Source organism: Anser cygnoides, chromosome 9 (assembly GCF_040182565.1).
Source record: "Anser cygnoides isolate HZ-2024a breed goose chromosome 9, Taihu_goose_T2T_genome, whole genome shotgun sequence".
Classification (NCBI taxonomy): Eukaryota; Metazoa; Chordata; class Aves; order Anseriformes; family Anatidae; genus Anser; species Anser cygnoides.
Window position 1 is genome coordinate 20,236,936 of NC_089881.1, and position 26,870 is coordinate 20,263,805.

Consider the following 26,870-nt stretch of genomic DNA (forward strand, 5'->3'; position numbering starts at 1 on the left):
AGTCTTTTATAGGAAATACCTTGGGAATCTCAGACAAAACTGCAGAAGAGCATGTCAGAAGAGCCAGTGCATTGGCTAAGGATATGGTCAGTAGTTTATGTACATCAATAAACAGAAACCTTCTTTGAGAAGTTGCTGTATATCATTTAATATGCAAAGCTACCATAGCAGTTGCAGACTGTCTGCAGTTCACCTCATAAACTCTGCTTTGGAGAGGAATTTTTTCATTTCTATCTCTGTTCATGTTGTGGGTAGTACTTTTTTTCTTCCACCTGTAAGTAAGAACTTTCAACTTAGCTCATGTTCTGCCTTTGCAAACTTAAGCTTCCTTGTCCAGTGAGATGTGGGTGAGGATCTCATCTGCACTTACTGTAAGTATATGCAATTTTTTTCTATCATCTCAGCTGCTATAATTTTCCTTATGGAGTTTAATTTAAGACAAGGATGGTTTGTTCATTCCTACATTTTTGAAGATGTGCATTGTCATGACTCACTTCATGAAAAATCTAGGAGTGAATACTCCATACGTTAGCATTGGCAATGAGGATGAAACATTTAGTTCTTTTTCTTCCCTTCCTGTAAGGAAAATATATTAAAAAAAAAATAAAATAAAAAAACAGTCATCAAAATAAAATGTATGTTGAGTCATAGCTATCAAACAAACAAGCAGTTCTTTCCTTTTGATGACTGAAATAATTGACTATTCTAAAATGAATATTCACAGAGAAGTGGTGATTGTTACTGAATGTTCAGGTCAGTTGTGGCACTAAATCAGGACACTAAGACACAAAGTGAACTAACTGGGTTTAATAGGTCATGATTTTCATCCCTCCCTCACCTCAGCACAAGTGCAAAAAATCAGAGAACTGGGGCACTATCTATTTTCTTATTTAAGATTTGTGTTTGGAAATTCTGAACAGCTCCTTTCTCCAGGACCAGGTCTCTACACTTTGTAATGAGCTCAGGAAAAAAAAAAAAAGTTTCATAGAAATCTCTCTAGCACCTGATTTTTACATGTTTTGATCCCTTTTTCAGAGCCAGATTTCACCTGTGATGATGTTTATCTCCTATTTAATTGGAAAACACGTTGGGGATACGAAAACGTAGCCCTGTGCTAACAATCACTTCCAGAGGTTAACACTCCGCTTCAGTGGCAAGGCATGTACCCTCCAGAGATGAGGGCTGTTTGGATTGGAGATTTGGCACCTAATGGAATTATTTTAACTGAACAGATCAAAGGGTAGAAACTGAGCAAAGAGATTCTGCTGTTGAACAACTGATGGATGGCCTCATTTGCCTACAAAAAAGCGGGCCTTCAGTGGGCGCCACAGGGAAGTCATTCCAGTATAGTGTGAAAATCCGACAGAATTACTGAATGAATGGCCCTTTTACAGTCGTGGGATCTAAAATAAAGCCTACAGCTGTGCAGCCAGGAACTTCTCTGTATAGCGGCAAGAAACACAGGACAATTCAGGGCACCGTTCCACGCCAGGCTTAATCCAGTCTGTCACCCATATATCTCTCCTCCAAATAAATTAGTTTCCCATCGGATCAGTGAGTCATATTCCAGCAATGCAGCAAATGACTAAATTTAATATGAGGAAAGGGTGAGGGACATGTCAATGGAGCTAGGAGGGGAAAGGAGACAGAATTAAACCATCACTTTTAGCAGCAACACACAGTTTGATGAAATTAAGCACAACATGAAGCTGTGCCTTCAGAGAGTTTGGGTAAACTGGAGATAAATTAGAAAAAAATAATTGGAAGCCCCTTGCTGTGAGGAGTAAGTAGTACAGTGTGGTTTTGAAGCATCTCTACTAAGGAGGGAAACATTTGAGGATGTTTTTGTGAAGACTTAAGTCTCTGGAAAATGAGAATTTACCTGTATCAGACTGGAACAATTGTTTTTCCAGTCAGATTTTTACAAACGTCTGACCTATTTAAGCAGTTTACTTCTCATTTCCTATCTGTTTAGGCTGACCCTGCTATGCATCTGCAACAGCTGTTTCTGAATTTTTCTCAAATTGATTTTACAAATGGTGAATGTTAACTCATTCTGGTCACAAATAGGCTGAAACACCAGCTCACACAACGTCTTAATGTCCCATCTGCATTCCTTTTCATCTTCTTCATTCATTGCTTTTTCCTACGATTCCTGCTCTCTGAAAGACCATCACTGTTTAATTCCTGTGCCATCTTTTTTTCATGGCACTCTGGAGCAGCAGCGTTTTTTATAATTCTGCTTTTTTCCTGCAGAGGGCCAGTTCAACCCATTTGAGTCCCACATCCATCTGGTGCAGCACATACACTATCTGACATTGGGGCAGGTTTATAAGTAGAGCACTGAGAGCAATTAGCATTTGAATTAAAGCTACCTGTGGATAACAACAGGTGATTACCCTATTTAACAGCTGTTAAGTGGTGTTATTTGCCAGCTACAGACCACAGGCTGAGTGAATTGTGTGCATACAAATGGGAGTTACTGTGCATACAAATGGACGACAGTAATTAAATAATATTTTTTAAATTGCAACAGTCATATGTAGATGTTGGATCAAAGCAGGTAGTAAAAGGAGGGTTTGGGAAGTATTGTAGAATGTAGGACAGTAACATCATTAAGGTTAAAGAGCAGTGTGTGTTTTGGCAGCCAGTGGTTTGTTCTAGAAGTAAAAAGAAAAAACAAAGCTTGCTATTTATTCTGATTCAGCTTCTGGCAAACAGAGAAAATAGTAAGAAACTAGAGCACAAGATTATTTTCTCCTTCTGTTTTAGCTCTACGTTTCCAACAAGGCTTAATCAACCTCAGCGTTCCTTGGAAAGCCCAGCATTGTTCCTGCCCTACGTGCCTCCTTGCCTCCTCGCATATGTGGGAGAAGCTGCTTCGCTAACTCGCTCCCTTCTGTGCTGGGGGTGGATGAATGTCTTTTCTGAGCATTTGCTTAGCATATGGCCGTGCAACATCCTCTTAAATCCGCGTGGGGTCTGTCCCATGGTTCTGCTTCTCATATTGCTGCGTAATATCTCACGGAGTCTGGCTGCACCTTTTCCTGTAGCCATTCTCATTTGCTGAAAAGTTTTTCTTATGATCCTCTTCTCCAAGGGCACGGATTTTCAATGACTTTTTAAGGCCTCCCAAGGCGTCTGAAGGGAATCTATCCTCTGAGAAAGCCTGATCAGATTTTTGCTTAAGTATTTGCTTGCACTGTTAAAACTAAATTATTTTATCAATGACGATTGGTGTCATTGCTACTCCAGAGCTGCCTGAGTTTTGTGTAAGTGCAACTGTTACAAATTACAGGATGAGCTTAAATTTTTCCCTGTGGCATAATTATCTATTCAGTTTTAAATCTCCCATGATTTGCAAATGTGCATTCTCACTGAGTTAGTATGAATAGAGATGTCCATTCATGTACATACAGGTATTCGGTACTCAGTTCCAGAATGCTGGAATGCAGGGTCAATGCTACAGCTTAAAATGGATGGCTGTTGATTTTTTTACTAATGAGCGCTGCCTGATTAAGGCATTTACTGTACGGCGTATTTGAACTGAAATTAAATGCTTGTTAACCTTCTGATGCTAGCCAATTGTGTGCTACATCCAGCCGGAAAATTATTTTAGTGACAATCTTAGTTAACTGGAATTTGATGCAGATCAGTACTGAATCCATCTGCTATTAAGAGGCTGGTAATGACTTAAAGAAGTTTTAGTTAAAGCACTGTAGCCCTCAGTCATAGTGACATTGCAGAAGGCCCAAACTGTTCACAGATGAGCTGTATGTCATCAAAACAGTTATTTGAATAAAGTTCAATGAGGGTTGGATACATAAACACCTTTAAATATGTCTTAGGGTTATCCAGGGATCGTTACCTAAGTGATGGTAATGCTCACCCATTTTCTTCCCCTAAATTTAGGCCAGAGGCAAACTCCATGCTTGTGGGCAGGCAGATTTACAACCTATACATTACTCATTTTTAATTTACTCACTTTCTCTCAAGCAGGAAATTATATATTTTTTCATAAATAGTTTCCTGTCACAAGTACCTTTAGAAGCTGTTTCTCCTTCCAAACAGAATTTTGCTGCCAATAAGTGTTTTCTTAAGTCTCTAGTCCTAGGATAGTGCCAAATTCTACATTGGTACAAGTCTCTGTTCAGATTGTGCTAAACTTGTGCCGTAGCCAAGCTTAAATAGCTTTCTTTATTTTAAAACCACAAGATACTGCACTGTGTGTACAGTATCCTTGCTATTAGCAGCTGGGCATCTTAATTTGTCTCAAGATCAATGTGAAAAACAACACGAATCTTTTTTTCCTTTGCATCCATGTTGAGTGATTGGTATCTTGGATGAACAGACGGTCTCCTGGTATAGGAAGAGCACATAGGCCAGCTCAAGGTGGGAGACATGCTGGCCCCATACCGGAAAAGGAAAAGCCCCAGGAAAGCATTGATAAATCAGTTCTCTGCAGAGAGCATGTGGCACGTGGCCCTGCCTCCCCAGGGCTTGCTGCAGGGCAGGGAGATCAGCTGAATTCATCTTGCCCTTCTGATTCCTTCCTCCTGCTAATCTATATCTGACGGAATTATTTCACACAATACAAATCCAAATGTGTCTATTTAAAGATAACCAGCCAAAATACAAATATATATAGAGAGATCTAGATATTTTTTAAAAATTAAAATAGAATAGTTTAAAGTGCAGAGAGGATAAGGTGAAGAAGATAACTGCACGTTCTTGACCACTGACAGGCTTTAGCTTGGATATCTGATGAATCACAATGCCTGCAATGAGAATTTGGTGTTTTGGTGCAGACCTAAAACTGTTCTCTATTCAGGAGGAAGACATTTGTCTCTAAGTCATGAGACAAAGCAACTTTCAAATTCATTTTGTTATATAGCAAAGTCATTTGAAATCTTTTTCAGGGGTGTAGGTTTTTAACGCTGTGACTGATAATAGCTCTTATGAAAATTGGAGTTTAAGTAAACCACATGTCCACATGACCTACAAACATGCAAAATTAATTCATAAGCTTAGTTGTTACTTAATGATGACATTAAGCTGCAAAGGAAATTATAGTATGCTGTAAATATTTTGATTTGCTCTCTGTTTTTATGTTTTGCAGTGACATATTAATCCATCAGGAAGAAAATATAGAAAATGCAAATGCATATTAACTAACAGATTACTAATATATGAAAGAAATATGGCAATTGGTGTACTTTATTGGAGATGCAAATCTTTTTTTTATTAGTGTGGCATGAAAATCTAATAAATAAAAGATGAAAGAAACTTCATTTAATTAAGCTACTGCATTGTAATGCTAGCACTATTGATAGAATAGCTATTTAACAACATAGTAATGAATGCTCAGTTGTCACAGCCTTGGAAGGTGTAATGCAGTGGTTTAATGCAACATTATTTCTTTTCTCATCCTTGCTTTTAAACACTGCTCAATATCAGTCATGTTTGTGTTCAGTTGTTTCCAATCAATTACAGAAAAAAGAACGCTACAAATACTTCTTTTTTTTTGTTACTTAAAAAGTGCCATCCTGATCACTATAAAAAGCGAGTGAATAAACCTTATTCAGCCATTATTTTTTCACAATGCTTATAATAAATAATTCTTGCAATAAATAAACTAAACTTTGTTAGTAAATAATAAAGTAAATGCATCAGGCTGGGAAGGTTTATGTGTTCCTTGCAGAACAGAGACACACTCTTCAATGTTCAAATACCCAGGGGTAATATTTAATTAACCCACTCGGTTATAAATTCATGCAGACTTTTCTTTGTCGTAATAAAACCCAGAGCAGAAAAAGCCCTAGAATTTCTCCTCTCTCAGATACCTACTATTATTAATTTACAATTGTTTATTCAGAAAACCATTGCCAATAGTGGTGGTTAAGGGCTCTGGTGGCCCTCGGAACTTTTTTATGTTCATGTGCTAACGGTCTGTGTTCTGAACACTGGTTTGTGACAAACCAGTCATCGTCTTGTCTAAACTCACCAGGTAGTTCTAGATTCACATCAGTGCTCTAGTCACATCTCTACTAGACGTTCTTTTGGTGCTTTTGGTGCCCTACACTTGCTCTGCCCAGCTGCTCCCCATCAGTGAGACATTTACTATCGATACCCCTATTAGATATGGCCATCAATGCAGATCCTTGCCAAAAGAGTGCAAATGGGGATATAACACAACCAAAACAGCCAAGACTTGGCCATTCAGTATATTTCTGACATGCGGGACTATATCAAAGTAATTGCCATCAATTATAATTATCCTTGAATTGCGTGAGCTAGTCGTGTTCACATGATATGTAGCTGTTGACTCTCGTTAGAGTAGGTTTATATGGGAATGAGACAGTTAGAAAGAGACGGTCATTCTTACCCAGCTATCACATTTCTGACCTCCTCAGAGTCCACTGCTTAAACAAAATCTAATCCAAACAGGGCAAAGTGCTTTTGGTGTTCGCTGTTGAAACCTCCCAGAATCTTTAAACCATCAGCTTTTGTGGTTCACTGACTACCTGAATGAATTATTTTCAACTGATTTGGCACATCTTCAAAGGAACAGATGGTTCCATCTTTACTGCAAAGACAATAACTGCAGCAACAACAAAATAATCTGTGAGTCTGCCTAGAAACTCCTTAAATATAAGGGAGAGCTTGATGACCATCTTACATTTCTGACAATTATCTCAAGGAAGAAATATATTTAACAAGAAAATCACATTATAATTTACTAGGCAAAATATTACATCCATGGAACAGTTGTTCGAGGTTGCAGGGAGACTAAACTATTATGCATGAGTTTCTAATATGACCTCCCCTGCAATACAGCAGCTGGGAAGAGAGAAATTATGAAAATATGATGTTGAGATACTTCTTTATTGAAGCTAAAAATAAACTAATGTATGTTACAAAGAAAAGAATAGAAGAAGAAAATGGGAACTAGGCTTAGAGAAGCACAAATGATGCGAGCAGGAATATGCAGAAAAGCATGAGGGATTTCAAATTTCAAATAGTCAGAATTGTCTGGATTACCACCTAGCATTATCTAGAGAATGTTTTTTAATGGTCTTAGTCTAGGAGTGCTTGTTTTAAGCCAGTATCCAGTGCATATTTGGAATGGGATTCTCCTGAATTTGCCTTTTAATTTCTATTATTTCAGCTCAGGAAAAGCAATATAATTGACAAGGTAATTTTCTTCAATTACTGAAAAGGAGATAATCAGATATATAGGAAAGATTGACATTAGAGAGAAAGCAATTAATAGTGATCATTGTATTAAATACATACTTTTTTTTTTTTTGCTAATTTTCCAGGGTAATATTACAAAAATGACATTTATTAAAAAGAAAATCTTTCCCTGTTCAGACTAGCTGTCAAATATTAATATGAAGTCTGACTTTTTTATTGTTTCTATTTTCAAATTGCAAGTAAATTGTCCAGGATACTATTGTATATTGTAGAAAAGATGCTCTCTTGCAGACAAGGCCAATGCTGGTGTCAGTTTTCTGTCTTTTATGGGGAGAGCTAATTACTGGCAGTAGGCTATACAAGAAATATTTGGAGAGCTACTGTAGCTGAGGCCGTACTTAATCATTGAGTTGCTATACCCTTGGCTTCTCAGCTTTTCTTTGACCATGCTGTCCCCTCTGCACAGCTGTTCAATAGGGTGGGAAAGAGGACCTTGCTTAAATTTTGTGTGCTGCAAACATAGTTCTCTGGTCATTTTTCAGCTAGAATTGCTGCCTGATCCAATTCATTGCATGATTGTGATAATGGGACTGCTCCATGGAGGAAGGAATAAGCCCTGATGAGCACGCACTGTGTAATCTAGCACTGTTAGTGGGTAAATGTGCATCAAACTATAGCTGGCGCGAGCAAATGTGTTTCCCTGCTCTTCAGTCAGGGAGCGGCAGGCTCCGCAAAGGAAATCTCTGCTTGAGACAAATAGATGTGCATTTGTGCTGACGTGAGACCTTCAGGGGAAGTGGTCTAGATGTCAAGGTGGTTCTCTGGGGTAGATTAGTCCGACAAGCAGGCTGACAGGTCAGGCAGTTCCTGCAGCTTGGCAATATTATCAGGAAAGCACTTGTGTGGTAATGAGGTCCGTTCCCTCACTAAGGTGCAGCTGGTAGTTAGCGCGGGGGTTCAAGGGCCCTGAACATCTGTCAGAGCAGGCGAACAGGTGGAATCCAGCTGCGGCCACAGTTGCTCTTACAATTCATGCATCATACCGAGTCCTACGGGATGCTCCTGGTGGAAAGCGCTTTACTCGTAGGTTAACATATTGCCCTCAGTCTGTAGCCTGGGTCCCCGCCCAGCGAGGGTTTCATTTGCTGTTTCCACATTAGCAGCAATAACAAGGAAACATGGAAGCACGCTGAGGTTTAAAATAATTATATTTGCTAAGTACACACAAAGAGCCTGACTGCACTCTCACCATTGATCTGAGTGATTTCTGACGGCCGCATTACCCTGATGCATTCAGATCACTGCTGCGGTGCTTACAAGTTACTTGCAGGGGTGTTTCTTCTTCCTAGGTGAAAAAAAAGAAAATGGTGGTAACAATTAGCAATCAGCAAACAGCCTATGGCTTGATTACAGACACAGGTAGGTTTTTGAAATAATTTGTGTATTGAACAGAGTAATTTTATTTTGCTTAAGTGCTACTTGAATATTCCTTACAGTCATATGTTCCTAGGGAGAAAAAAGCCATTACATAATAAAAAGGTTCAGGCTGTTCTTAGTGAGATCAATACAGCTCATCTGTTTACATGATTCTAACTAGGATTTGTTGGGTAAAATACTTTGGGGAAAGGTTTTCTTCTTGAATACTGAACGACAGGACTTCGTTTTCATCATTTGTTCATATTTAATTACTATGTCACGAGGCCTACACTTAATCTTAGTTTAAGAATCTGTTTTTTCCATGGCTTATTTAAGAAAGATTAAGATAAGTATTTAGTACGTGTGACTTGAGCAAAAGGTTTTTTTTCCAGTACATAATAAAAAAAGGTGCTGCAAAATAAAATGTCTTTTATTTTCCCCTCCTTTTATGTTCAGTAGTTGACAGTTCTTATGTTTTTAATCTGTATCTTCTGTTTTCTGTCATTTTTCTCACATCCCTAAATGAATTGTAGCTTTCAACCATTTCGTTGTCCATCAAAATTGGAAAACAGAGAAATTTCACCAATTGTGAACTTGACTTTCAGTGCTGCCTGTTCTGTCATTCTTAGTTCAGCCTCAAATTTAGGATCTCTCAGTGGGAGAAGATGTATCTTTGGTGAACACTGACTTTGTCACAGCTTGACAGCACTTTTTTATATGCCTTAGGTTTATGGGCTTTGATGTTTCATGTTTATTAAGTTGTAAATTGAAAATAAGATGAAGATTCAAAGTAAGTTTCAATCAGAGCTGTAGGATGGCTTTTTTTTTGTGGACTTCTGCACATTTTAAACCCCTTTTGCTAAGCGAACTTTTTATAAAAATAAAAATAAAAAGAACTTTGAGCAGATGACCTAGCTGATAATTATGGTGGTGGATTTGAGGCTGTAACTGCTTAACTGGGAACACTGGAAAAGTACACACGGAGAGTGAAACTCAACAGTGAGGGGCTGGAAATGGTTCTGTTTGGGGGAATTTGCCGAACCTCTGGTGAGCGTGCAATGAGTGAGCCTCTAAGTTTCACTGTGCTCACAGACACCTTGACAGCCTTGCCCTTGGCAGAGCAGCTGCCTCCCCGAGAAGCCAGGCAGCGGGGCCTCGGAGCCGCAGGCAGGCAGCAGAGGCGGCTGGGAGCCAGCCGTGCAGGTGCGAGGCTTTTGCGTGTCACTTTGCATGCAGTCTGTGCTCCCTGCAACACTGCTGGGCTCAAGAGGTGCGATTCAGTGCAAATGAGTACTGGAGGAAAGGATTTTGCCTAGGACGGATTACCATAAGCAGCAGAGGTAGGGAGAAGGGGTGTACGCTGTTTCATGTCCTACGGCTGGAAAAGTTTATCTGTGCAGATGTGAGATTTCCTGCTGTGTCTTCGGATGATGCTGATATGCACATTGCTTCAGCCTTTCAGTCTAATGGCATGGCTCTTCACTGCTCTCAGTTTAGAGGGCTGTTCCCAAAGAGGTAGCAGAAACTCAGGTTAAACTGTATGGTCTGGCTGCTGTAGCCAGTATCTGTGGGGTTATTAATTTTTTTTAATTGATCTTATGAAGTATTTCTTTTTTCTGTCTGAAGGTGATGAGAACTTACTGTTGTTTTGATGAATGATATCTCATCCTAAAAGAAAGGTCTAATAACTTTCTTCCTCTTCCTCTTACCTGTTCCACAACTCATTGGTTGAGTCGTACAGTCTTTTCAGTATCAGGAGGATATCAGGATTTTTTTAGCTGCTAATCTTGGACAGTTCCACCTGTTGTTTAGTATTTTACCTAGATGTTAACTGGGACAATGACATGACAGGCATATGACAAGTACGTTTTAAAGGTACACCTGTTACGTGCAAGAAACTGGGAGCATCATATGAATTTTACGTATAACTTTTGCTGTCTTGCAGACTCCTTGCTGAAGGAACTAGAGGGTGAAAAGGTGGGGACTTTCTGTGAAGGATACTGCTGCTCCACCTATGTCTGCCTCTTTCGTGTCTTGCCTAATTAGCTGGTATTTAAATCTCTTGGAGCAGAGTTCCCAACTGTATGTGTGTCAGTGACTAGCACAGTGAGATCCCGCTAGAGGACTGTGGGCACTTTGTGGTTCCAGCAGTGATAACTGGTTTCAGTGTGACGCATCTTTTTATTTTTTTAAGTGAAAATGTGCAGATTAAAGACCACAGCTGAGATGTTTACAGTTGCAACATGGTGAACAAACAGATAAGGTAATTTTCCCCCTTCTGCTAGTTACCAAAGCAACACTATAAAGATACTTTTAATTTAGTTTGGTGCTGTGAAGATTAAAGCTTAATTAAAATGCTGATATTAAAAAAAAATAGTAAAACACTGGAACAGCATAGGAAAAATAGAAAGACATAATTATAGTCCAGTGAACACTTATCACTGGTTATGAATCTTTGGAGCAGAGATATTTTTTTTCTCTCAATTGAGAGTAATTTTATTCTGCTCATAAATCTGAATGACCAGAACAACCTAGGATCATAGCTGTTTATAAATTAATAAGGACAGTTGGAAGGAATGCGTTATTCTGATCATAAAATACAGGACAGTGAGTTTTTCTTTGCAGGTCCATTTCTTTAAAAAATTCTCTTGCATACCAGTCAGGGTGAAAGACTTTAAGAAGACAGGAAAAAAATAAATAAATTATATTCCAGTATTTCACATGGCTTGCATAGAAATTCAACTATTTAATCTTGAAAGATCTGTGACTTTCAAATTAATTATTAAACATACTCCTATTGTGAGTTTGGAAGTAGTCAGGTCTTCAAGTGGTACTTACAAAGATAGTCTCTTTTTACCAACAGAGCTACACCGAGGTGTACCAGATGAAAACATAGGTTGGGATGCCAGAATGGTATCACTATTAGAAATTTCTCCAGGAATGAGACTTTTATTACTTTTATTGGCCAATTAAAAACTTGTTGCTTTGCCAGATTCATCCTAATGAGTTTAAAATTGCTGTGGAAAGAACCCATGTTTGCCCAGTAGAAGGGAAACCAAGGCATGAGATGATGTTCTTTCACTGCAAAATTCCAAGTAGCGATCTCTGTCCATGACAGAGCAGGAGTGCTAGAGAAAGAGCAGCTTCAGCTTGTTAGCTTTGTTGATAGCTGTGTTGCTGGTTTCTTCAAGAACTTGCTTGCAAGATACAACGGCTGTTACCCTCGAGAAGTAACTCCAAAACCGACTCAGCTAAATAGGCCCTCTTACTAACCTACTCTGTTCATCTTGCTCAAGCATTTTAAATCCATTTTTGACCATATATCATACGTTACTTCCATGCACTGTATCATTAGCAAAATTAGTCATTTAACCTTGCATCAAAGCAACGTTATATTTGTTATGATATTGTGATGACTACTGTTGACGCAACTCAGCCTTGTAGCTCAGCTCTGAATTCTTGCCCTGGGATGCTGAGGAAACTGAAAGGTTACTGGGCTTGAAGGACAAGCTTATGGAAATAAATCCAGTGAGGTTCCCAAACAGACTAGAAACTGTCTGTCCCAGGATGTCTGTGAAATGCAAAGGGCTTTAGGCTGGGGGAACACATATGTGAAGTATTTCATCAATGTCTGCCCTGTTCTTGTCTCTTTCTTGGCTGTCTTGTTTTGCCCATTGTTGGAGACAAGATATTGCATTATCTGCAGCTTTGGTCAGGCCCACTACAGGCACTTCTATGTTATCAAGCACTTATGGCAAAAAAACAAAGCAAAACAAAACAGAAAGCTTTCAACTTTAAAAATATTATTTTCTTTTTCTAATCAAGACACAGATGAATTTTCTGGCTTCCAGGCTAGCATATATGTATGAGTTCTCAGAAGGCCTACAACTCACACTTACTCCAAACTCAATTTCTGATTCTGTTATATAAACCGTTAAAAAACCTCACGGTGTAAATCTCTTTGGTGATATTCCTGCAAAACTTTAAACAAACAACGAACAAACAAACACTTTTAACACAAGCAATACTTCAGGAAACTCTCCCATATGGTGCAGCTTGGATCTTGCACTGTCTTTCAGGAACCAGAGATGATGAGCACATGAAGGGCTATATAATTTAATATCATCCAGGAGCATGTACAGTTAAAAGTTAAAATTGCTATCTTAAGAAAATTAAAGTATTTTTGTTCACAAAGAATTATTAGTGTCGAATATCTGCTTACAGAAAAAAAAAAAGCCATGTAAATTTATTCTAGAATGCCATTGTACAATTTACTGTGCCAGGGACTCAGGCTATTTATGTTTTTGACTGCATCGTCTTCACTAAACTTTAAAAAAATATAAATTTCCATGGTAACCGCTGCATCACACAACAAAGACATGTATACACCAGTTAGATCTTTAAAGACGCAGACCCTAGAATGAAATATAGCTTGCTTTTTTTTTTTTTTTTTTTTTTTTTTTACTAAATGATATTCGTCTTAGTAAATGCTCAGGTTTTGTTGATTTTCAAGAAATTCTAATTTTATGTTAAAAAACATCATATAAAATATCGTGTCTAAAATAGCATAGTTCTGTCATAAAGCCGTTAACTTGATGAGAGCCATTGATGCAGATGAGATCACTGAGCTGTAAGACAAGAGCAGGAATGGCTGTGAGGTGATGGTATTCTCTAGTTCTGTCTTCCTGTTATTTCTACTAGGTATTATTTTCCCATTTTTCATTTTTTATCACAGTAGAGTGATAAGGTCACAGTAAGGTCACAGTGCTGGGTTCTTAAAAAATATTTGTATATGTATGGTAACATTTGCCAGCTGATTTTTACAGCTACTATCCTGTGAAAAAAAAAAAGTGGAGGCCATTCCGTTTGTCTCTAACTTTGTAATGAAGCTGCAGCTATTCACTTGAGAGCATGTATCACTTTAGTAATGCTTCTCATTTTTCATCTTTCTGTTCACAGGCAGCATCTCAGGTCCCAGATCTGCACTGTGGTCCATCCAGGTCGCCTGCACTGCAGAGAGCTGGCCCAGGAGAACTTGGAGGCAGAGCCCATGCCACTTCTCCTGGTTGCCACCTTGGGCTCCGGTTCTTATGAGGGCAATTAAACAGCTGGAGGTCTGTGGTGAGTAGTGCCTCTAGAGTATAACATTATTCATTTATTTATTTATTTTGTTCTAAATAGATCTAAGGCAAAAAGCAAATCATACCTGAAGGTTGAGGAAAAATGTTGTGGTTTGATTGTTTCTGGACTGAGGACCTGTGGGCTGTGCCTGAGGCTTTAGCATGTGGCTATGGGGCTTCTGGCATATCAAGCAAAGTTTCTGGCAAAGGCTGCTTGTTGGTATAGCCTCGTTCATGTCAGAATCACTTTCTCACTGAAATAAGCAGAGTTAGAGACTCCATTCCTCTCTCTACACTGTGGAAATACTTCATTTTTGGCAAGCAGAGCCGCTTGCCAATATTTAGCCCTCAGCAATTTTTTATGATTGAGTTATAAAACCTGGAAATAAGAGCTTATAATGAAAATGCCAACACCACATTAAAAATAGCAGGAGCAGTGGGCACGGCTGTAATGATGTTCTTTGCTTTGGTTTTAATTCCTTCTGCAAACCAGCTCTGCTTCCTGCAGCACTGGAAGTAAGAGATGTTCTCAGCACCTGCTGCTCTGAACACGCTGTGTGTGGGTGTGCAGTGCACAGGCTCCCAGATGGGCTGCCTCAGCACACATCCAAATTTTGAGCTATGCTGCACCATTCCAAGAGAGAGAGAGGAGGGGTGATAAACCAAAGGACGGGGAACAGTTATCATGGGAATAAATGTTCCCTTTATATAATAAATCTTATACCTAGGAAACTCCAATCATTTGACTTGAGTTTCTTCTGGTTTATACCCATGTAAGGGAAGACCAGAGACTCCTGATCTCATGGGAAGAGCTTTCCCTCTGCTGCTGGTGCCAGCAGCTCTGGGATTGTTCTGCATTCCTCTGCAGCACTGTTTTCCTTTTGGGATCATCTGACTATCTCTCTCCATCTGTTGAAGAAACTTTTCATACAGAATGGACATAGTATAATCTCCTGCAACTTGAAATACTTCCATCTAACTGAATTTTTTGGATGTACAAAAATGGCATCTAGCTGGAATGCAACAGCTTGGAATGGGGCAGAGGGAAGAGCAGGCGTTAGTGGTGGTGCCATTGTGGAAGGGCACTTTGGAAATGCTGAAAGCTTCACAGTTTATTCTGTCTCTCCCTCTCCACTTCCTATTTCTCTCCTTTCATCTGCATGTACCTTCTTTCTGTCAGGAGTTTATTTGACTGAATGCTGGAGTGGAAGATTAGGTAATTAGTAAATTAATGTTACTTGGCTGTCTGTTACAGTCGAGTGACACATCTCCAAACACAGGGCTGAGGTTTAATCGTGCTAGCCATTGATTCTGAATGTGCAAGAGAGCACCGTGTCCATCAAGGCAATTCTGTACAATTAGTCATTCTTGACCAAAAGTTATTATTATGGTAACTGCTAATAAATTACATTTTCAAAGTCATTCTGGTGTCACAGTTCTGGGGGCTGTGAATGTAATAGAGAAGTTCACCGTAATGAGGCCTAGCAACCCTCTTGGTAAAGCTTCATTGTTAGTTTCACTGACATGCTTCACGAGTAGTTTTATGAGAAGTCTTTGTGGACATATGCACCTTAACTTCATAGCTGCACTTACATACTGAAGTTCTTTATGACGGCGATAAATCCAGAACCTGCGTAAGTTTCTCCAGTGTCCAATGGATGTGGAAGAATCCCCAGTTCTTCAGGCAGCTCTGCTGAGTTCTGAAACTGGAAGAGAACAGTGGAGTCGGGGAAATAAGACATCCATGGATTGAGTTGGATGACAAGTGGTAGTAAAAGTGAAATGAAGGCAGATTGCAAATTGAAAGGGGTGTTGAAAGTTGAGACACAGACAAAGACAAGCTGTAGGCTGAGGAAGGAGAGGCAGTTACATTTCTTCAGCAAAACTTCCTAAAAGTTTCAGTGTGGAGGGAATGGAAGGACCTATTTGCACAATACGCTGTTGCTTGGAGCCTTGGCTGTGCAATTTTCCCCAGCATTAGGAATGCATTTTAAATAACTGTTTACATTGCTATGGCAACCCTGTAGACTGGCCGTTTCTTCACTGTAGTCACAAACTAAAAGAGCATAAAATCCCAGAAAATTTTTCTGCAGCTTGTGCATTCCTATAACCCATCTGTGAATTAGTTCACAATGACTACAATTAAGAGATTTTCTCGTTGGCTTTTGCCACTTGTCTATTCTACTTTCGTTTCTTTTCACCTGAAATATGTCCTTCAGAGGCAGGATCCCATTAATCACTGTCTTTTCCCAGTAGTATAACTGTACTGATCTTCAGAGATTACCTGTAACATGTAAGCAACGTGTTGATGAATGAGCCCCTGAAATTCCATGTTTAATCTCTGTGGTAAAAGACTATTTCTGTTAATATAGCAGTTTCTTTACTTTAGATAATTGCACCTTTCTTGATTGTCAGATACTCAGTGAAATAAGTAGGAAGAGAAGTATGACTGTAGCTGAATCATTTGTGAAATGACATCCCCTTTCTCCTCCTCCTCCTCCTCAATTCCACCATCATTATGACAAAACATAGAGAAAAGGATGCTCTGCTATCCAGGAGAGACAACCAAGGTGATTGGCATAGGGCTGGCATTAACAGCTTCAGTAGCTGAATACAGAACATGCAAACTACTGCAAGCCCCAATCCCTTTGTGGGATGGCCTTACACACATTTTCAAAATTAATAAGGAAATACCGAATGTATCCTTTGAACATGCATTAACAAGCAGTGGTTTTGAACTGGCCAGAATGTTGTTTTTGCTCAGGACCATGTATCCTGTGGTCAGCTAATGGCCACAGTAGTAACTGCTGAAGCTGAAATGATATTTTTTTGTTGATGCTGTAACTTAAGAACACTGTTACATGTCCATACTTTAAAAGAGATGGAGCCCCTTCTATAAATTACATATTTACATTTACACAGCTACTGAATCTTTTATATGCAGGTTCAGTGAAAATGATGTCTCCCAGAGTGTTAGTCTGTCAGCTCCTATTGTATGTAATTAAAAAAGGGCAGTGAAAGCAAGTAAAAGTACTCTGGTGTTTTTTGAGATCTAATCTTTGTAAGAAAAGGAATCTGAGATGTGAACAGTAGTGCATTGTGGTACAGCAGTGCATAAACAGTATTTTTTTGTTCTTTTCCCAATTAGTCGCTTCAGCTGTAAGTGAGGTAACAATTTAACAGAGGTAACTCGTTATGTGGAATGACTCTGACTGCTGAGATACTTAAAATCATCTTGTGACACTCTGGAGCTCAATGCATAAAATATTAGCTTGGTAAGTAACTCTCCTGCTGGATAGAGCCTTTTTCTTTCAGAAGTTAACCTAAGGATATGAGAAATCCGTCCTTACATATAGTGTCTGATCTAGTGCCAGTGCCTAAGGATGTCCTTGGAAAGATTCCCATCTTTAAACATTGGATCAGGGTCCGTGGTGCAATGTCTGAAGTGCTGAGGCTCGGATTGGCAGCAATAAAATATGGCATTACTGTTTTCAAAGTAGAAAAATGGCTATAAGAGCATAGGTTGACTGTGGAAATACTGACAAGAAAAAGGAGGAGCTGTATGAAGGCAGAATGAGGGAATTTATAGAGAATAATCTTGGGAATTGGGAAAAGTAAAATAATAGGTGTTTTTTCCAGTTTGTTCACATCTCTTACAACACATAGGGGAGAGTAAAACTAACCATTTTCCTCCACTAGACTGGGTAAATATTATCCCTGTTTCAAAGATGTGAAGGATAGGACACACAAGTACATCACACAGTGAAGTCGAGGGTGATTATTGTGGAAGGGCTGAGGCATGAATGTTGAGATGCCCTGCACTAGCTCCACAGGAAGGCATAATTAGGTGCAAGATCAGTTATCTTTTGCCCAGAATTACAGAATGCAGTGGGAACTAGCAAGTCTGCACATGATCTTGAAGACATGCTCAGCAGGGAAGGAGACAATCCCTGCAGGGAGCTGCTGCAGGTTTTTAAGGGCTTTTGTCCTCATATTTATAAGTCTGATGACAACAGGCTCATATCTAACTTACAGCAATAGAACAGTAAGAAAATATGGAGCAGAGGTTTAGGTGATAAGCCCAGCATTGTGTGTATCATTTTGTTAACACATTAGGTATAATGGCTACCTTTTTTCTTGTATATTTGCACAATGGTTTGTGCAATTAGCTTTTGGTCCATGTATTCTTGCATCTCTATAACTGTACTGCAACTGAACAACAGCATGTTATTAAAGCTGACAACAGAATTTATGAGGCCTTGGTGCCCAGCCATGTGCTTTGAAGAATAAAGCATGCATGAGCAAATCCACAAAACCAGTAACCTCTCTGGACATGCAGGAACTGTGATATTTTGCATTGTGTTGTAGCAATACTAGAAACCAACAAAGGGGCTGGTTTCTCTCCCAGAGCTATAGTGAATTTGATGGCACTGCACAGACTTGGACATATATTAAACAGAGCCATGTTTACTTGTGCTGCATAAGAATCACAGGGGGGAGCAAAATCAATGTTTTCCAAATGGAATAGAAAGAAGCCGTTAGGGAAAGAAATGGTATTTTCAAGCTTCTTTGAAAGGTAACACAAACAATGCATAGAGTAAAAAAAAATCCTCAAAGAAAAAGCACTTACCAATGTCTTCTTCACTATATATTTACCTTGCTTTGGAGGGATCTACCAAGGTAGGTCCTTGGTATTATTTTAAAAGGGTGATGCATGCGTGAATAAACAGGCTTTTGGAATTGATGTTTTGAATTGCAAGCTGCACAATGCATTTGTACATCTCGACAGCACAGAAGACACTCAGATTTTAGAGTGGCACTTAGATGACACTGAGAGTGCATGATGCACTGGCATAATGAAACGGAGATCAATGTTAAAATGAATGTAACACCACTGAGGAGTACACACAGATCAATACTCTTGTAAGCCATAGAGTATAATCCTGCTGTATAGGTCTTGTTAGACAGTACAGTCAGTTCTGTGAAGACATATTTTTCTGCATTTCTTAAACGTACCTCTGACTTATCTGTCCCAAAGACTATATTAAAATGTCCTTCTTTTGGAATGCAAAGGCTTGAATCTTTGTCTTCCCACCTATGCATGCAAAGGAAAATATGCAGTGCATAATAGTAAACTCCCAATCTTCAAAAATGTGGAGTAGGAAGATAAGATGGACAGCCAGCAATGATCTGCGTTTCAGGAAGTCTTTGAAATATTATTAGATCCCTGTTCCCTCCCTTTCTGCCTCCTCCTTTTCTTTCAGGAATATATTTTAAGCACAATTACTGAAAATGCAGTCTCAAGGGAAAGGGGGAGGTCAGTCTTGCAACCCTCACTTATATTGTGCAAAGAACTTGCTTAGAGTTATTTTCCACCTTCTGATTTTTAGAGCTTAAAACCATTAAGAAAAGATCAGGGAGGTTTCTCTCCTTTCTTGATGCATGGATAGCCTTGGAAATAGAATGTGGTTATTAGCGTAGACGGAAGGTGCACACTCGCTTTCTCATATATATGTGCGTGTATATATGTATATTCCCTAAAGAGCTTAGGATATCTGCATTTCTTCTCATGACACTGCAAACTTAGTGCCTCTCAGAATCACCATGCTTTAAGTTTTATTGTTGGATGATTTGTAGGGACTGGTGATGGTCAAGCTGCTGTTAATGACTCTAGCACGCCAAGTCAAACTGTTCCCTGGAAGGAAGTAGGCAACGTAAATATAAGAGAATAGTCAAAGTTTATTTCCTCCTTGACAGGAAATTTATTACTGGAAGAAGTAAAAACGATAGCAACTTGAATCTGCCTTAAGTCAATTCCCTTGTACTGGTCCCAGCATGTGCAGAAAACAGACAAGCATTATTCAGCAGTGCAGGTGCTGTCACGTAAGCGGGGATCAGGAAGTGCATGAAGCAACACCAGCAGCAATTAACTGCAGCGTTCATTACTGTTGTCCTGCATGCATTTGATGCTTGGTGCCACTGAACTTCCATTTTTTGAGTTCCAAGTTTGCCAGCCCATGATAGCACTGTATTGCTGCCTGGTTTGATAATGTAAAATGATTTTTCTTAGAAAGGTGCTCATGGAGGAGTGAATGGCTCCATGGACATGGCAAATCTAGTGGGATTTAGCTCTGTGCCATGGAAGACCACATGTAACTGTAAAAAACACTTTCTGTGGCTATTGTTTCCTTAATTCATCCTGTATTTCACTGCCTGAAATGGTTTAGTAATTCATTCCAGTCAGCTGCCACACTGATATGTGTAGTATTGCACCTGCTACTGGTCAAAGGCAATTGGGATGTTCCAGATCTGTCAAATGTTTTAGAGCAACCTTGGCTACCAAAATAGTCATGTGGGACCAGACCTACACCGCACTGGAGCTTTCATCTTTCAATCCTGCACGGGCATGGGAGGCAACAGGCGCACATTCTGTCACATTTTGTGGAAACATGGTACTTTATCACAGGTGAAATGATGGGAATTGCATTTCCCATTTCTTTCCTAGAGTGTTTTAAGCTCAGGTTTCGTTGAGACACACATATTCTTCTCAGCCCCTTAGAATGAGCAGGTCCTTGATTTCTTTTCAGCTGCAGATGTATAAATGATAATATATCTCAGTTTCTAGTTTGTGTCTGTCTTCTCCTTTCCTCTAATATTATATTTTTCCTTGCCATTTCCAAAGGAAGCCACTAGTTCTATCCTTAGACCTGTGATGTTATGCCCATTTCCTCCCCAAGACAACTTTATTCTTTTCAATAGGAAGCATGCATGTTTATGAAGAGTGGAGAACAGCCAAAGCAAATAAAAATAATTTAATAAATATATAATTGCAGTGGTGCTTCAGGGAAAAGTTTCTAGGCAAAATCTAATAACAATGACTGGGGATACCATTAGCACTGTGTGTTGATTCCAGATCCCCTGGGGTGATCTAATAATTCAGCCTGTGTTTTCCAGTCCCTCTTGGCCTTAATAGCTGTTATGATCATTAAGTGTAACCTGCCAGAGACTTTGGTTTCTAAATGCCTTTGTAATTCCAAGACTAAGTCTGTGTCCCCTTGTGAGGGTATGAAATTGATGAGGAAAAAAAACCCCTTCTCATAGTCTCTCAAGGCTCTGTTCACACTCTCATTCCAAGCTCTCTTTTTCAGCCAGCGTCTACACCCTGCAACTTTTCACAGCTGTTTCTGAGCTTCAGTAAATCTTCACTCTTTCTGAAACTGCGGCAGCTTTAAAATACCGTTGCACTTGCCCACATTTATCATCCTCGTGTTCAGTGTTTGCAATTGACCCCATCTACTGCAGTCTTGGGTGTGTGGCTGAAGGAAACATGCCAAATTGTCACCACTGCAAAGGCCACGCTGAGGTAGATGCTCTTCGTGATGCAACTCTGGCTTCACAAAGTTCAGTGTTGTCAGAAACCCGTCAGCTCTAGCTTCTGCCAGAACGTTACAAACATTTCTTCTGCTTCTAGGGGAAAAAGCAAAAACTTGTTAAAAGGGCTGTTCCGTGTCATATTAATGGGCAGTACTGACAGTGCGTACGCAGCTGCAAATACAGGAGCTCACTTTCTTTGTTGCAGAGAGAAGCACCGCAGTATACAAACAAAGCAAGGCACAAGCATTCGACTAATCTGTCATTCCCTGCTGAACTTGCCTGAAATTTATTGCCAGTTAGATAGCATTTCTCTCTGTTTACTGATTTGATTGAAAGGATGATTTATCAAGGCTTAGCATCGCATTGAAAGCTGCACTCTGGTCCGAGGGGTAATGAGTTGTAGACACATCTCATTCTCCTTCCTCACGTGACCATGAGCGATTGCCCAGCAAGGTGAGGAGTTACAGCCCTTGGTGTGACACACCTGCACTTCTGCTGGGGATTGCTGATGCTGGCTTCAGGATCAGCCCACTGCTGGCCCCTCCAAGCAGGAGAGGAGATATATTATTTATCAGGAGGTTTCAGGTAGCTGCAGAAAGACAAAAGGGAGCATAGATGAGAGAGGGTGGGGGGGAGCAGAATGGGAAATGACAATGGGAAGGGCAATGAAAATGGCAAGAAAATAAAATATTTAAACATACCAGGAAGTGAAATGACAGCTTCTGGTTGTCACTGCTGCTATCCCTACTGTCACTTCATGGTATGGCTTAACACTGCTTGACATTGTCTTGGCTGACTACTGTAGCACAGTCCCGTATTTGTCTCTCATCACAATACACGGGAAACTAATGCCTTCTCTCTGAGTGTGCATTTGTTTTGGTTATGGTGGGTTTTTCTTAAACAGCACTGGTATTTGTTTCAATCACAACAATACCCATCATCTCACCTTAATTTACAGAGTCATAACTGGCAGTATTTCTTCCCAGTGTAAGGAGTGCATTGGAACAAATGCCGCTATTTATCAGCTGTAATGCAGTTCTTTATAAAGGTCTTATGTGAGCAAAGAATAAAAATGCAATGATAGTCTCACAATAAATACCCTAAATCCTTTATTGCCTATTTATGGTGTAATCTCTGTACAGTTGTACAATATATGGCTGTTTAGAAAAAGCTCCAGAATACAGTTATATGGTTTATTTACCAGGAGATGGCAATGGTGATCTACTGCAGTATTAACTTATATACATGGGGCCCATATAGCTCTTCCAACACAACAAACTTCAGTATGAATGAAACCAAAGTATCCCAATACTGGCTTTGTCTTTCGTAGTTCTGACTTATTTCAGTTGGTGCTATTCTTTGTAAAGAAAGTTTTTTATTTTTTTTTCTTGTTTTTGATTGAAATGGCTGTCACTACATTTTTTTTTTTTTAAAAAAAGATGTCTAAATACAACCATACCAGTATTCTGGAAAACAGAATATTATTTAAAAACAGAGATCCAATACCATTGAATTAGATGTGCCATGTGTCAGAAAAATCAACTGATTGATGAAAGTAAAAGCTTAAAAGAATGTGCTTAGTTTTACAGTATCAAAATTGAGCTTGAGCAGTTAATGAAATATAAATTATAGGTTATGATATTAAAAATCACATTATAATTTTTTATTAAGCTGCTTGAAGTATGGATTACAAGTATGCAGCTGCAAACCATTTTACAGACCTTGAAGATATCTTTGGTCTGCAATGTTGCCTGAGTTGTCACATTACCTTATCCTATAGTAAAGCATGCATTATTCTCACCTGAATTGGTGCAGTGAAGGTGTTCACATGTAGAAGACTCCTGCCATAAGCAGTGGAAGTATAAGTCTGGCTTTTTCGGGTATTCTCCTGCTTCACCTGATGGTCCATTTGTTACTTTTCTACCTAGAAAGCCTGTGAAATTTGTAAAGCTGGTTTGTGTTTGTTTACCAGCTATTTGCCAGTTTTCAAACAGAAGTAGCGAGCCCTTTTTGCATTTGCAGTGGGGCCATGTGTGTGGTCACTCTGCTCTCCCCAGCTACATCTCCATCATTAAGGAGCGAGCTGGGCACACTGCTGCTTGCTAACCCTGCTCTGAAGAAGACGTGGGATCACGCAGAGCAGTTACCATCTTCCACCAGGGAACTACTCCCACGGCTTTCCCTTGGTATTCTGAGATACACGATCTGTGTCTTACGGCTGTCAGTATGTGACTCTCAGCTGAGAGGTTTATCCACCCTCCAGTTAAAATATAAGTGCTTTAACTGCATCTGCTCTTTGTTATCATGTCATACACAGCACGACCAGTTTAGATGTACAGTTTTATAAGAGGCCATGCAGCCTTGTCATTTCCAGTCCCACAGTGCTTGGTATCTGAGGATAGCTCCTGACTGCCATCAGATACTTAAGTTAGCTTCATGTTAGCTTGTTCTTGCGCTGCTGACAGTATCTCTGCTCCACCATGGAGCTCGGTGAAGAATACCCCCACGTCTTTACTCAGCTTCCCACGTGGATGTTGCAGCTCCAGGAAGTTTTACCCTGCATGTACCCGAGCTGGTGGCTTAAAGCCAGTTTATGTGCATTTTCTGGTGCTGTATAATCACAGTACTGATTGTCATAGAAATATCCTCCCAAAAACAACAGGTTTGTTTGAGCACAATTCTCATTTGAGCCTATTGCTCCTGCAGAGGGTCAGCACTGACCACACATTTATTTCTGCTCTTCTCTCGGTGTCCTGTTTGCTTCTCCCTGCCCCAAGAGCTGTATGAGCAGTCACAATCCCAAAAAAGTCCTTCTCTTCCAGAGTAAGCACAGTGAGTAAGAGAAATCATGACCTTTGCCTGTGTTCCCCAAAACAAGACCTTTGAGGTATTGACTACTCTATTGGAAGTAGCGGCTCAGCTGTCAGTTAGAACTAATTTGAGTAACTGCAAATTTAAATGCCAGCATTATTGTCTCTTTGTTGTTATTACTGTAGTGTTCCCAGAAGAAATGGCCAGGACAGTGGATGTGTGAGGCTGTGAGGCAAGTATGGAATAGGTAAGGAGTGCTTATCTGTAACAATGGATGACATAAGGGATAAAAAGAAAGAAAGAAAAAAAAAGCTCACTTTTTTACTGTTTCAAATATGTTTACTTATGTTTACTTTTTCAAAGCCCTTTGTCACCACAGTATCTGCCTTCCTACCGCTAAAATGTCTTTCCTTTTCCTTGTTCTGCATTAGATGGTGTTCACTCAATGCCCACCGTACAAGGAAGAAATGGCAAACTTTGAGCATATACGCAGTGTTTTCCTCAGTGCTGCTCTCTCCACGCCTTTGTATCAGACAACTCCTGTGCCAGGATCTACCTGCTCAGCACTCATGATCCACTTCCTAGGGGAACAGCCAGCTCCATGTAAGCAGTGGCAGGAAACACCTTTGTAGACAACAGCAGTCACACATCTGTAACACCATCCTTCCACTCAGATCCCACACAGAACAGAGGAAAGGTAGAGGTAAGAAAAACATTCGTCAGTTGTTTTTTTTTCCCAATAAGAAAAATGATCTATGGAGTGAAATGAACTGACCAAGTGAAAGCAGTAGAAGAAAGACAGTAGTGTTTAGTATCTGGTGGCTGCTTGAGCCTTGTATCAGCCAAACTCTCCTTTTCCTTCCCTCCCATTTTTTTTTTTTTTACCTCTTTAGATTCCACTAGAAAACTGCACAAAGTTAATCACTACATTCAGTGCTTCTGTCTTCCCTGAGCACTGGGGCAGCCACATGTGTCACCTTGTGGCGAGGTTCTCCAGCAGCTCCAACATCTACCAGGGCTGTGAATCACACTGGTGGTGGTCATGTCTCTGCGAAGAAGGATTTTGCAGAAAGGGCAAAATGAAGTTCAGACTGACAGCTTCTCACTCAAGATGTTTTGTCTTCTCTGCTGGGTCTCTTGCTGTGAATACCATGTTCATGTCAGCAGTGTGGAGGGAGGAATTATGAGTTCCCCTTTTCCTATCACTTATTTAGTACCCGTTCCTCTCTCCCTTGTCTTATCCACTTAGGTCGTGCTTATGCTCCAGTACAGAGTAGAGATATGAATGTTAGCTTGAAATGAATTAGCTCAACTGTCCTTTTACTTCCCTAAAATCTGTACTGTAAACATACCAGACTGCAGGCTCTTGAGAGGGGCGATTATTTACAGGCTTGTTTTTATGTTGTTCAGTAGAGCAGGGCACAAACTATAGAGGCTCTGGATGCAACTGTAGTGCAGATAATCTTCACAGTGACCCAGAGGGAGAACCAAGGCCACACTCAGAGGTTAGCAGTTCATAATGGGTAAAAAGAAGTTTAAATTTCTGAATTATAAAGTTGTAAAAAAGATTCAAAGGGAAGTAAGGGCATCCTCAGCCCACTCTTTGATAGTACAATACATAAAAAACAGATTTTGTAGGAGTATAATAAAAGATTGTATAGGAGTATAATAAAACCCAGACACAAGTCTGAAAAATTCATTAGTTTCTGCCATGACTAAAATAAGCACTGTCTATGAAAACTACTTTGCAATGGTAATGAAAAGCGAGTGGAAAAGCAAGTGTTAGCCCCAGTGCTGCGACGTGAAATAATTTCTCTGTACTCAGATCCGTCATTGCGAACAATGTTGTTGATTATAAACCACATCAAATTCTCAGTCCCCCAAAACATGTATTTTATTTTGCAGTTTTTCTAGTAATTATGAAATCAACAGAATACGATCTAGTTTTACCACAATTAAGCTAAATATATACTTTAAATGATATAAAGTACTTGGTAATTGTAATATCTCCATAGCAGTAACTTCCTTCCCAGAACAATCGGCAATGTTTCTTATGCATTTTTAGGGGTGGCATTTAATGATAATGACAATACTCAGCTTTCTCATAGTTTTATAATTTAAACAGTACTTAGATACATTTTAGAATCAACATTTGACCTGCAGAGCTTCATTTATTGTTATTTGATAAGAAAGGCCTCCAAGATGTGAATGAATTTTATGGCCCCTTTGGTGTACATGAGTTTGATGGAGGGATGGTGACACAGACTTACGGCACTGCAAGCAGTTCTCTGAAAACAGGTTTATATCCCGTCACTTGTGAGATAGTGTTCACTCGTAAAGCTATTACCATGCCGTTGTGCTGAAGACCTCTGGGCTCAAGGAAATAGAAATGCTTGTCTTAGGCAGTTGGTGAGAGAGTGGCTGCACGGTATTTTGGTTCAAGCAACAGCTGCTTGCTCAGAACAGAAGGTCTGGCTGGTGCGTCGTGTCCATGACAGGCCTGGGGGCAATGATTGTACCTCAGTACTTTTCTCAGATTTTGCCAGATGCGTATATGGCTCAAGAGACACCTCAAAATTCTCCACCAAGCTGGGAATGTCTCTACTTCAGCAGTTTTGTCTTCTGCCAGCCTTAGAGAGATGGTCATTTACTGCCATTCTGGCCACCAGAACTGAGTGAATACTCCAAAATTTTGTTTACAGGTATTGAAATAAAAACCCTGACTTTGTTTGGAAGAAAAGGCAAGACAAGGTCATTTGTAATTGTACCTCTAACTTAATATTTATATACACGTTTGTTTAGAAAAATAATAATAATAATAAAAAAAAATCAGAAAACAGAAACATTACAATTTAATATAGCCAGTGACACAAAACAAATGTAGACTCAAGAATAACAAGTGTCCACTAATGTAATAATAAAACTGGTTCACAAATAACTGACTGTTGACAG

General features: G+C 39.6%; 2 long non-coding RNA genes across 2 annotated transcripts in view; one reads left to right on the forward strand and one right to left on the reverse strand.

Moving 5' to 3' along the window:
* The window catches only part of LOC106032012 (uncharacterized), a 116,788-nt gene that overhangs the window by 88,144 nt on the left and 1,774 nt on the right, over positions 1-26,870 (forward strand). Inside the window, exons 4-8 of the long non-coding RNA XR_010833530.1 lie at positions 13,573-13,734; positions 16,882-17,008; positions 24,104-24,165; positions 24,350-24,621; positions 25,329-25,423. This is a non-coding gene — a long non-coding RNA (uncharacterized lncRNA). The remainder of the gene's footprint in view (positions 1-13,572; positions 13,735-16,881; positions 17,009-24,103; positions 24,166-24,349; positions 24,622-25,328; positions 25,424-26,870) is intronic.
* LOC106032011 (uncharacterized) lies at positions 8,305-16,226 on the reverse strand. The gene is made up of 3 exons (XR_001204589.3): positions 16,018-16,226; positions 15,327-15,439; positions 8,305-8,542 (listed from the first exon to the last, which is right to left on the reverse strand). It is a non-coding gene; the product is annotated as an uncharacterized lncRNA (long non-coding RNA).